This window comes from Dermacentor silvarum, chromosome 8 (genome assembly GCF_013339745.2).
Source record: "Dermacentor silvarum isolate Dsil-2018 chromosome 8, BIME_Dsil_1.4, whole genome shotgun sequence".
In the NCBI taxonomy this organism is placed as follows: domain Eukaryota; kingdom Metazoa; phylum Arthropoda; class Arachnida; order Ixodida; family Ixodidae; genus Dermacentor; species Dermacentor silvarum.
This window is the reverse complement of record NC_051161.1, coordinates 88,936,594-88,949,481: the sequence shown is the minus strand read 5'-3', so window position 1 is coordinate 88,949,481 and position 12,888 is coordinate 88,936,594. Positions and strand designations below refer to the sequence as shown.

At 47.5% G+C, this 12,888-nt stretch overlaps 1 protein-coding gene across 2 annotated transcripts in view; it reads right to left on the bottom strand.

Moving 5' to 3' along the window:
* LOC119461547 (cytochrome P450 2F3-like) overlaps positions 1-12,003 on the bottom strand; it is a 45,330-nt gene extending 33,327 nt beyond the window's left edge. For both annotated transcript variants that reach the window (XM_037722889.2, XM_049673201.1), the window contains exon 1: positions 11,812-12,003. The gene's annotated coding sequence lies outside the window, so the exon portion shown is untranslated. The remainder of the gene's footprint in view (positions 1-11,811) is intronic.
* Between the last annotated feature and the right edge of the window lie 885 nt (positions 12,004-12,888).

Genomic DNA, 12,888 nt, shown 5'->3' with positions numbered 1-12,888 from the left:
CTTTCTGTTGCGCAATACGTGCTGCGTAAAAGTGTTTTTTTTTTCCGAGCGTGAAAGGAGCCCGCGAATACACGCTAAATGCCTCGAGCGGCCAGCCGCGCGGAAATTTTGCGTGTATTCGCGGGCTTCTTTCACGCTTTCACCCCCCCCCCCCCCCCCCCTCCTTGCGTTCTTCTGAGCACCTAGACTTATCCCGCGACGAAACAGCAATGCGACGCGGGTGACGTCGTGCAGCGCCAATCCTTCTCCGCAACGAAAGATGAATGTGGGCTCCTCGACGTCAGCGCCCGCCCCCACCTGGTTGCTGCCGACGAGGAGTCGCCGAAAGGATTTAAGTGAGAACCGGCCCATTTTTATAGGGGGAGTCGCCATCAGCCGCTCAGTCAGTCAGGTGCGCTCGCAGACTGGCGCTCGCAGGCAGTCAGGTTGGCTTATCGCAGACCCAAGGCAACGTATGTACATATGTACACCCTCAGCGGGGTTGCAGGCCTCTTCCCAAGCACACGCACCTCTCCACTGCCGGACGCCAGGCCTGAGGGCTGCTTGTACCCATTTGAATACCAGTGGGTGTCCGGCGGCGGGGATCGAACTCCCCACCTCCAGTAGCCGTGGCGGGGAGTTCGAGAGAGACGCGCGGGTCCATGTATTGAAAGCGATCTCCAAAGCGGGCAGAGTGCGGCATTTGCGGAGAGCTCCGTGAGCGCTGTGTTCTCGCCGCCTCGTTCGCGTCGAAGCGACAGGCAGCGCGAAGGTACAGTCGCTCGCTGCTGCGGGTGCAATCTTGGAAGCGATCGTTTAACGGGAGGGACGGACGGACGCTTTCTCGTTGGGTAAGAATAGAAAAGTTTACGCATTTAAAGCATACCGGAGCAAATATTCGCAACAAGTTGAGGGATGTGTATGCTGCAGCAAAAATCCGGAGACCCCTCAGCACCGCCCTACTGGAATGCGAAGTATTTACCCGGTGAAATCCGGAGGTAACGTGCACCTTACAGATGCGCTTTGATTTAAAGTGGACGGAAGCATCAACCGGTCAGCTGTCGAGATAAGCAAGACACGTTTAGGGTATTGGTGGAAGTAAAGCAGGGAAGAAATTGATACGATCGGAACCGTTACAGGCATAGGTAGCGATATAAGGTAGATAGAGAAGTTCGGAGGAAAAAGAAAACATTATGAAGATGTATACAAAACTGCTAGAACGAAAAAAAATGTGCAGTATATCTGATTAAAACAAGCAGGCTAGGTGACTATTTGTCACCGCCAGGTTCCCACTGCGATGCCAATAAATTATCAACATAGTCGTCACCATCATCGAGGCGCGAAAGGAGTTCTGCTACCGTATACACACGTCCCACATAACTTGTTTCAGCGGTGGAATTATGCTGTGCCGCCATGTCGATTCAATGCTAAACGCATTACCGTTCACAGTCATTGTGACAATGGGGTCTACCGTATTGTTTTTGTTTTTTTTGTTCATGATGAGCATGTCTTTCGCCTCAAACGCTTAGGCTAGCTTAGTCAAGTAGCCAGGCTAGCCGCGGAACGTGATGTCATATGCGCGAATGTGATTCTTCGAGAAGGATATATTGTCCCAGTTTATAACAATGACTGCAGAATTTGTTTGATAGGAGTTGGCGCGGCTTACCACCACCAGGATGGTGCAGTAAAACAGCCCTTTTCCTGCAACACCGGCCCGTTAATTCATCCAGGTGGACACGCCACCCCGAGGCTTCTCTCCGCAGTCCCTTTTGGCGGATGACAAGGATACTAGAGACGCTGATAGAGCACACTAAGGACGTTTGCTAAGAAGCAAACATACACACATAATTAGCAGTTTAATTGTGTCTAGTGCTCTAAAAAAATGTCCCCTCTCAATGTTCGGCAGCTTTACACCCATGTGCTGCAACCGAAACAGAAATTTCTGTATGGACATTATAGTAGAAACTCTGAAACGTCGATTTTAGTTTTGATCTTGCTAAGCAACTCTCACAAAGAGCTTGTTGAATGGTAGTTCAGCGCGCCTTGGGGCGATATCTAGAGCATGGCAGGCGACTGTAGTGTCCCTGGAAAAACTCAAAATGTCACAGCTGCGCAAATGCATCCGCTGTCCCATTTGCGGATTCTTCATCGCGTGGCTAGGCCACTGCGAGGATGAAACGCAGCGACATTCGCGCGATAATCAGGGAGGAATTTTTGTTCACGTCAGCTAGACGCGGCTATTTTCACAACAGTTCCTGCGGATAGCAGCTGCTTCTGTCATGGGGCCTTTCATTTAGTGAGTCTGGCAGCTTTTAGCATGGGCTGGATACGGCAACGATAATGAATCATTCGAGGCCCACATCCGGCATAGCAGAAACTTATTTCTCCATCAAAAAACCCCAAAATATTGGTACTAGACGTGCGTAACCTTTTGCGGAGTTCGTAACCGTGAAAGGTACTGCAGCTGTGAGGAAACAGGTTCTGTGAAACTTTATTGAACGGTTTGTAGATTGGTGCACTATACCTGCACGCGATACGCGTTAAAGGCAACATCTTCTTTGGCTCTTTCACCCGCTTTCGTGGCGGCCGGTGGCGGTCAGACCTTCACCGCCGATTCAAAGGGCGTGTGCTCTCGCGACACCGAGCTGCAGGGTGCGTGCTGTCACGCGATATCTGTGGGGCGTCTGAAGGTTTACACGGCTGTGGTGGAACCGCTCGAGGACAGCCCTCCTCTTCTTCGGTGCGGCCGCAGTACACTACAGAGCCACTTCGCCATCGCGGCCTCCATTCGCTGGAAAGTGGAGTGCTGTAGGCATGTCGGAATCTAGGGATTGTTGGGGATCACGTTTACGAGTCATAGAGCATTAAAAAAACCCCCCTCAAGGATATAGTTATTTATCCCCTCTTCGCTTGTTATTGACCCTTTTCGCGGAGCAGTTTGTTTTAGAGAAACGAGATGGCGCTCACGGCGGCGCGCCATACCTCTCCTCAGCGACCTCGCACGAATACGAAACCATTACCGCTTCTACCTTGCTTCTGCGCGATCAGCTGTCGGAAATGCAACTGAGTTTTCGCTAACACGCTGTGCTTCAATCATGCTAGATTGAATCATGTGGATTGAAGACGTGTGCAGTAGTTGGCTGCAAAAATAGTGACTGGTATGTTAAGGAATGGAATGAATCTGTGTGGCCAAGTTCGCGGACCGCTGCTGCAACTGTCCGAACGCGTTACCGGCACTTCGAGATGTACGGCTTTCCTCGAGGATGCGGAAATTTGCTCATCCGCCAGCCTTGTATCGCTAACCTTCAAAGAAAGGGCTTCATTCCCAGAACGTCGGCAAGAGTGAGTACCACTCGTTAAACAATGATAAAGGGAGTAGCGCCGCTTCCTGTCATAGTAAGTTTCGCGCACGTTATCTATACACATCTGTCCCAATCGCCGACTTATCAAGAATAAGTGAATGGGCGCACACTTGAATATATGTGCACTGTATACGCATAATAAATGACGGACTACACCGATGGCGCATGAATGCTCGAAGATGAATGTTTCGTGACGATCCACAAGAGTAAGCGAGTTACTAGCTGTAATATATATATATATATATATATATATATATATATATATATATATATTTGCTACAAGGTGTTACAATGTACAAAACAGCTACGTTTCAATCCTTGTGCGCAGCAAGAACAAATCTATAGGAACTGAGCACAACCGCGAGCGATTAGGCAGAAAGTAACCAGTGGCCGCACCGAAGAACTTCACTGAGTCAGAAACTGACAAGCCACTGCTTCAAAATACTTGCCGAATAAAGAACAAACTAATCCTACAAACTAAAGAACACACTAATCCTGACTGAATTCATGAGCGGAATGTTTGGATAGCTTGGAATACATTTTTAGCCCTGCTTTTAGAACAAGCACCATATACGCTGCTTGCGCCCTTTGGACATAGCTTAATCAGCTCCGAAAGTGCCTTTTGCATGTTCTCTGAAGCTGTGATCAAAGCTTCATGTCGTCCACCTAGTCACCGTCTATGATATCTCTGAAAACAGAGGTTTTCTAAGCCGCGCCGGTGTCATACACTTCCATTGTAAACAAGGAGGCAACGGAGGCAGTTGAGTCAAGCAATGGACGCGTGGCCACGTGATCAAACATGGCAGCGCCCACGGGATTGCCGCGAAAAGGGTCAATAATTAAGGCCATGAAAGCGCTCAAGAAATACCGTGTCTAAAGAAATGTATTATAGCATTTCTCGTGGAATAACGATCTCAAATATTTCAACAAAACCCGCAACGACCGCTTTAGGTGATTATAACTTTTTTTTAACCCATACGTTTGTTGATATGACAGTGGTGGAGCGGCCTTGTATTATTAGAGCGCAGCTCCTAATGGCCCGTTCCGGCGGCTAGCGTCGGCGGCGTAACCGAGCGAACGAGCACAACAGCGAAAGATGAAAGACGCGAGCCGCGAACGGCGGAGACCAATGAGAGCGGCCCCTTCAGGGACGTGCTCGCGGGAAACTGGCTTCATGCGGACTCGCCCGACCGCTCGATGCGTACTCGTATCTTGTGTCAGCCGGACCGCTCGTTTCGTACTATCGTCTGCTCGCGTCAGCTCTCGCTCGTGTTTGTTTGGTTTGCTTGGTTTGGTCTCGTTCGCGCTTGTTTCGATTGTGATGGTTTGCGATTGTTTTGTAATCTGATTGTATGCGCGACTTTCTGGAAGTCAAGCAGCGCCAGCGATTACACTTGAACCTTCGACGAGTCATGTATAAAAGCCGACGCGCTTGACCCGCCGATCCGATCTTCGATGATTGCCGATGTCTACATGTCTACATGTCTACGTGTCTACATGTGCTACATGTCTCTAAAATTCTTTGCCTCAGTATATCGCGAAATGAAAACACGTACATAGCTGCGCTCAAATTTCACAATAGGGAGTATTGTAATCGTCGGTGAATTTTTTCGAAAAAAATTCACTAGATCTGTGCACACCGACGCCCGGCCCTTCTGCTACCGGTCCTAAGGAATTGAGATGATGCGCCTGTTGAAAGTAACTGCATGTAGGGCTTAAAAATATTCCTGCGCGCCTTTATTTCAGGTTTTATGTACACGTGCCCACACAATAACTCGGAACGCCGGACCGGTGGCCTTTCGTCGGCGTAGCGCGCCAGTGAGAAAGTAGTGCCAGGGTCTGCGCATGCGCGGTCTCCCTAGCAAGCTCGCCTCGCTCCCCAGTGCATCTAAATAGGTGTTGCCTTGTTCCGAAAAAATAGCATTGGGTGCCTTTTAGCGTTGTCATATGCGGAGCTGTGCAGATGCGGTCTCTGAAACGCTGTGTGCGCGTGTGTGCACGCGATGGAGCATAAGCGCTCGTGTGTGCGCGTTAATGGGCATCGGCGCCTATTTAAGCGAAAGGCTTAAATGGCTCATTAGTCGCGGAATGTGACCGTCGTCGATAACACTTGCGGTAGCAAAAAGCGGCATACTACACCTCTACCGTTCAAAAAAGCATGTAAAAGTGAATTCAGCACCAAGTAGCTAAAAATAATTAAGAGTAATTCAAGAGTCCCAACGACTAATTAAAAGTAATTAGGGTAATTAACAAGACCAATACACGGACATCATATGACACCTTTATTAAAGCGTGCTAAGGTGAATTACAAAGTAACTAAGAACAATTAAGAATATTTAAATGTAATTAATGGTTGCGAACAGTAATAGACTACTTAACATCAATTCGAGACTCCGTGATAAGACTGGTCACGCCAAATTAAGACTAATTAGGAGTTCCAAAGAGCAGTACATACTAATAATGATCAAGTACTCCGTAACAGCAAGTGACAATACAATTAAACCAAATTACAACTAACTTATTAGTTATTAAATAAATTAATCAACATAAGCAAACAATCGCAAATGAAATGACGTCAACGCATTAAAGCTTTCGCCATCAAAGTTGTCTTAGCAATTGATATGGGACCTCACTGAACGTTTTTTTTTTCATACGCATTTTACTCACACAGCTGAACACTCCCTTAATTAGCAACGTATTACGACACTGAACGAAAAATTAAATGTTTGCGCCGAGCACGCTGTCGCCTACAGACTGTGGTTACTGAAAAACAAAAAAAGTTCGGCGCAAGGAATTCTGTTAGCTGCTGCATATGGTATTGCTGTTGGATTCTCGCAGAATAATTTGACTCATGTTTGTGAAGTCATTAAAGCTTGCTGCGGTCTAAACAGACTAACCACGCAGAGTACTGTTCAATGCGAAAGCAATATCTGCCCCATTATGCAAAAATCAGTCGCCGGCGGCCTCGTGACCGATCGATGTATATACTACCAAAAATGGCCGACTGCGCAAAGAGTAAAAACACATCAGAAATGGTCAGATTGACGTCACATTTCACAGGGAGGTTCCTGTAAACAATGCAACTTGATGGCTCCGAAAAGAAAATTTGGTACATTTCGGTCTGGGAATCTAACCCGAGCATCCGGGTTGCTAGACGCTTCGCCGACGCCACGGTGGCTCTCATATGGTTCTGGCTGACTAAAGGTGTGCCTAGTGCGTGCGTCATTGCACACGTCACGTTGCAGCTATCTGCGTGACCAAAGGTGTGGCCTATTGCACTAAAGGACTGTAATATGCTTCCGCATTCCCACACTTAAGCACTCTTAAGTGTGTCTGCCGAATTTTTGATTGCCAACTGAATTCCTTTGCAGTGTGCATTTCGTAGTAATTTTATTTTTGTTATTTTCTTTTGCAGCGTATGTGGGCAATGTTTACGCCGCAGACGACTAAATCTGCCTTTGCCGCCAGTGGCCATCTACCTTGGGCGGCACTGCTCCGCCTTCAAATATATCACGTGGCTGCCCTCCTCAGTAACATTCGAGAAAAAGAAATAATCGAATGTTGGCAAGACTTTAGCTTTGTACGTTCACCAAGCAGGTCACTATATAAGATAATTTAAAATTGAGAAAGCACTAGCGGGAGGGGCAGTTCTTCGACGACCGCAGCGGAATTGCATCGGTGGTGCAGCGCCTGCAGCCAGCGCTTGTATTCGCCCATGCTTTCGTCGACATCTTTGACGATGGTACCCCATTTCCATTAACAATTTTCCAATTGCTCTTCATGAGGCAATATTCGCGGCGGTTATTTGGCGACGTCACGTGTATTTAGCGGTAGTACGATCACTACAATGTGAGCTGGCATTGCGCCGTGCGGAGTCATTCGAGATATGAATCTGCACCAACGACATGTTGGCTTATTATTGAGGTGCAGAAACAGCAGTGCAGCAAGGGTACAATTGAAAAAGACGCGATTGAGACATCGCTTTAGTTAACAAAATGAAAGGGCTAGTTAACATGAGGTGGGTAGCATTACTTCACCGCGGTGGGTAGCCCGAATAGAAGCCACCTCTTCACCGGGAGCCTGTGAATTTCTCAATGTAAACGTTTTGGGGGCCAACGCCGCGTTTAGTAATTGTGTACTCTTATCACAGGCGGTCGTTATTGCAGGCATGTGAGGTCGCGGGATCGAATCCCGGCCACGGCGGCCGCATTTCGATGGGGGCGAAATGCGAGAACACCCGTGTACTTAGATTTAGGTGCACGTTAAAGAACCCCAGGTGGTCAAAATTTCCGGAGTCCCCCATTACGGCGTGCCTCATAATCAGATCGTGGTTTTGGCACGTAAAACCCCATAATTTAATTTTTTTTGCAGGCATGTCTAGCCTCACATGTTGTAAGCTATTCTCCCAGTGGCCGAATCCACAAAGCTTTTAGTTCGTAAGTGATCTTTGTCGTTGCTTGGTGGCCTTCGCTAATTATATGTTCAGCATCAAGATTGGTTGGTATTTGCTCTTACAGGCAATTGCAGACAGACAGAAAAACTTTATTTCATATCCGGCGTGTTTGTGGACTGGGCTCCCGCCTAGGTGTCGGCCAGGAGGTCTTGCCTCCTATAGCCGCCTCCTCGGCTCGCTGGATTGCCCAGGGTTGTTCGTCCAGGGCTGAGCTGATCAGCGTGGCCCGTCAACGCGGGCGGTGGCTGTTGGTCGAGGCTGCGTTCTCATTACTGTATATTAATCGCACGGACAATTCCAGGGTAAGACATTCTCGCGAATACGAGGTAGTTCACCTTGCGCACGCACCATAATTCATTGAGTGAAAGACACGCATTACACCTGGTGCGCTTGAGCCGATGAAATGTTAATGGCGTATTAACGCGACGTAGCGTTAAGGGCCCCATGTCGCAGAAAATATGGTGTCGGCGTTATGGTGTCGGTGCCGTAGCTGGCGTTGGCGTCCCGTGAGCGAAAATTGCCCTATATATATATTCCATACGGCACTAAAGCTCTTCTATCACTAAAGTTGCTCACACCTTGTCTTACATTCTTTACAATATCATTCCTCGGAATTTTGAGAATGACAGCCCACAAACAAATGTCATGAAACAAAACACCGACAGCGTACGCCTTTTATGTGTAATCTTCTCAGACTGAAATATTAAAAGTGCGAAACAAGAATAGAAGATCGGCCCACGCAAGAAGCCGTGTTTCTACTAGAAATCTCGCCTTCGTGCATAGCGTTCGCCGCCAGCGCTTCCCGGTAAATATTATGATTACATAAGCTGAAGTTGCCGGGAAGTGTGAGAAGTAGTCGGGGATCTTTGAAAGCTATCGCGTTCCACTCTTAAAGGCGAAGTTTAAGCGTCCTCCAAATTGCTAAATGTATACGCAAAAAGACACTGCTCGCTGAAGAGGGTGGTTTTTGAATGGGGAGGACCCGGTGGAGATGGTGTGCGACACTAAAACAGGAGGCAAATGAAGAAAATTTGGAATCGTCTAGGAGATATGAAAAAAAAAAAAAAACTGTTGATTCAGAGTTGGGTATATCACGTGAAGTAATCTCTTTGTTCGGTGGAGGCCACGAGTAGCATACAGGCAGTTTTTTCTTAGACAATACACATTTTTTTAATAAAAAGGCAATGACTATACGACACGTGTCGTCTTCGCATACGAGTTCTACAGCGAGGCGAAAACGCTTTGCCGCTGTTTAGGTTCCTCTGAAAAGACTAATATAAATAAAACTTGTTAATTAACTCTTTATTATTATTTTGAAGGCAGTTGTTTATATCGAAAACTTGTAGGGCATCACAATTTATGGCCTACCCATTTTTTTAGAAATAAAAAATATCGCGCCCATAACTTGAGATGATGATCATCGAAATTGAAGATCAAATCCAGGCAATATCGAGACTGAGCGCGTCCTGCTGCGCGTCAGACGGAAACGCCCTGTAATAAAGTGCGGGGTGAAGTTTGAGTGATAAAATGCCGCGGCAAATCCTGAGCCGACACAGAGCGGGATATGCTTGTCAATTACTCTATTCTCGACGCGCACGGCGCGGCTGCACGGCCGCCATTATCCGCCATGTTGACTATCTGATTGGCGGTCGAGAGGTCACGAGCTTTGAAATTTGTGCCGGAATACGGAAGTTTTGCAAAATGCAATTTTGCGTTTTCATCAAAATGACGAAACGTGACGTGGAGCTGCAAATTTTATCGACTAATAGTTTTTTTCTGGCCCTTGGCAACTATAATATTGCGACTTTAGCGCTTTAAAAGGAAAGTGGACGGTTGCGTGCAGAAGCCCGTGCAAAGCATGTGCAATTTCTCGAATATGTGTTGGCGGTCCAAGATAGCCACCATGTCGGCTTGCTAATTGGCTGAAGGAATATGGCGTGAGGAGCGTCACAGGAAGAGCTGTGTCGTAATCGTCAATTTGACGTTTGCGTGACGTTGCGCTGGGCCGCCATTGCAGAGATTTTCCGCCATAATTTGTGGTGCGACGTGCCGCGCGAATTATGCTAATGAGCGGCCATATGCAATGGCGGCAGAGAGGCATGCGTACTGCCGCAATTTCCCCGTCGTTTGTGGCCGTGAAAATCTTTTGTTCATAACGCGCGCTCATAGCATTTGCATAGCTCTTGGGAGGTGTTGACATTTGTGTTTTGGACCATTATTTTTATTAAAAACTCGTTGAGTTGAAATAGTATTGGTGGAACATAGCAAGCTTTCTGCGACTTTTTGCACTTTACACTGCTGGGTTTGTAGCGTAATGAAGATTATCGACTTTTCGGGTCATCAGAGGCTGACAACGGCGGATTTTTAATTTATAAAAAGAAATGTACGCAAGGCGGCGCCTTGAAGTTTCCTGTCGTATCCTCTCGCGGTACGAGTAAGCAGCGAAGGGAACAAGAGATGCAGTGCCGGCGCTTGCGTCGCGCAAGCGGATGATATTCGCTGGCGCTTGCAACGCTATCGATGATATTCGGCCGCCTCTCAGCCAGACGAGTCGAACTGAGTCGCTTGCGTTTCACGAGATAGCGATAACGCGGCCTAGAGGGTGTGCTCATCAGCGCTGGCTGGTCGCGTATGTTGTCTCAAGGTAGAAAACAAGCGCGTGGGCGCCAATATACGACGACTCACTCCGTTTCTCGTGGGACACGCATCATACCTAAAGAAGCAGACGATGGCTTGGACGCAGTAGACGATGGAAGCGAGAAGAGTTTTTGACGGAATAATAGTACGTTTTGAGTCAGATGCTTTATTTTTACTGGGGACGAAAACTGTTTTGCTTTATCAGGAATGTTAGGTTCAGTGCCTTCAATTCACTTTCTTAGGCAAAACGTCAAATTTGCGTCAGGTTACGAAAGCAAATCGGGGCCATCAGCGCCATTTTGTAAGCGTCGCGCCTACGTCACGCCTCGAAGTAAATGGCGGAATGTGCAGAATAGAGCCCCAAGTATAAGGCGTGCCGCATCAGTAGGTGCCGCGACTTGCCGAGACGTTGTTTCCAACTTTCTCACGCTTGTCGTGACGGGACGTTTTGGTCTAATATGATAGCGGGGCCGCCGCGGCACCCGGTTTGGATATTGCCGGGATTCACCGTTGAAATTCGATGATAAATATTTCGAACTAGGTGCAATATTCAAGATCTTAAAAAAAGAATGAGTGTGCATCAAAATGTGACTGCCTTCAAATTCGCCATGTACCTATACAACTGCCCCTAAGGCACTAACAAAAAAGGTAATTAGCAAACTTTCGTTAATTGGTTTCCTGAAGCTTACGTTATTAGCGGTAAAGTATGTCCACCCCTCTAGGAACACCTCTGCAAAAGCTCCACGTTAGCTGCGCTTATAGCCTTTCATAAAAAAATCTGTATGGTATAAAAATAAAAGGAGAAAAACACCCTACGCTTATATAGTTTGCACTTCAAGGACAAACGAGTAAACCCACCGCGGTTTCTCAGTTAGCTAAGGCGTTGCGCTGCTGAGCACGAGGTTGCGGGATCGAATCCCGGCCGCGGCGGTCGCACTGCGATGGAGACCAAATGCAAAAACGCCCGTGTGCTAGCGTTGTAGTGCACGTTAAAGAACCCCAAGTGGTCAAAATTAATGCGGAGCCCTCCACTGCGGCGTGCCTCTTAATCAGAACTGGTTTTGGCGCGTAAAACCCCAGAAAGAAGGAAGACGAACGAGTATTAGCGAATAAAACTGCAGCGATAGTGCTGCAGTTAGTGCGTCGTTAGTGCTTAACATGGACGCATTAGGCAGTTACGCTGCTTGTGCGCACGAGTCGCTGCATCCATTGTAAACAATGCGCTTGATAAGCGGTTGCTGAAACAAATTAAGATGGTTGCCAGTGACACCTGTTGGTATTGGTAAAGTGCCCTCTAGCCTCTAATTTCATGTAAGGGCGGTCAGTTATACGGAAACTATGAACGTGTACTGAGATTGGCCGAAGCAGTTCGGCGCTTACCTGCGAGCTTTCAGACTCAATGTTCTGTGGCAGCCAGACTGCAGCAGTCGACAGATGGAAGTGGCCGTGTTCCCGAAGTCGCAGGTGTTTGATTTTCACTGCTCGCGGCGTGCAAATTTCGTTTTTCTGCGATATTTCAGTACTGCGGTACAGAGAAGGACGTTGGAGAGGTGGCAATGTTCTCTAAACGTGGCGCCAGGTGGATGAACGGAAAGCGAATGCGCGGCGTCCGAGGTTTGCGCGATGGCGAGCACATTCGCTATTGGCCTCGTGCGCGACCGATGGCGGAGCTGCGAACGGCGCTCCGGTGACGTCAGACGGCGCACTGGCCTTTGTCGTCTGCAACGCTCCGGCTAAAATAGCTTATTTTTTTCACGAATTTACTCGCGCTGAGACTGCGTGCTCGCTTGGCACGGCGCTGTACCATTACTATGTGTTTTTCATGCTAGTGTTAGATTTATTGATGCCAGCATTAGGAGGGCAACAGACGTTATATATTTAATGTATCTTCTACGCGACCACCAGATGTGTTAGCTTAGTGGCTATCGTGTCGCGCTTCCAAGTTCCAGGTCGCTGATTCGATCCTGGCGGCGTTTCAATGGGGCCGAAATGCAAAAGCGCTCGTGTATAGTTAGATTTAGATGCACGTTGAAGAAACCAGGTGGCCAAAATTATTCCACAGTCCTCCAATACGCCGCAGCTCATATATTCATATCATGGTTTTGGCACGTAAAACCCCAGAATTGATTTCTTTAATGTAAATAGATTTCTTTTCTTATAACCACAGCCCTAGTGGGCAGCGAATGCAACAAAACTCGTGACTCAGTCATAAAACATTGCGCCGAGCGAGTAAATGACAGTATATGCACCTTTGGAAATGAAGCACGATCACAGGGCTCATACATGAAATTTCTCGTCGACTAAGCGGCATTGTAGTCGAATAGAAATTGTAGATATCACGCACAATTTTAGTCACTTGGTGTTGCCTATACCAAACTTTTTCTGTCAAGAAGAATATAATTTTACTGGCAAGCGGTTTCTCTCGAACCGTAGTTGCACCGCGGTCTGTCATGTTTC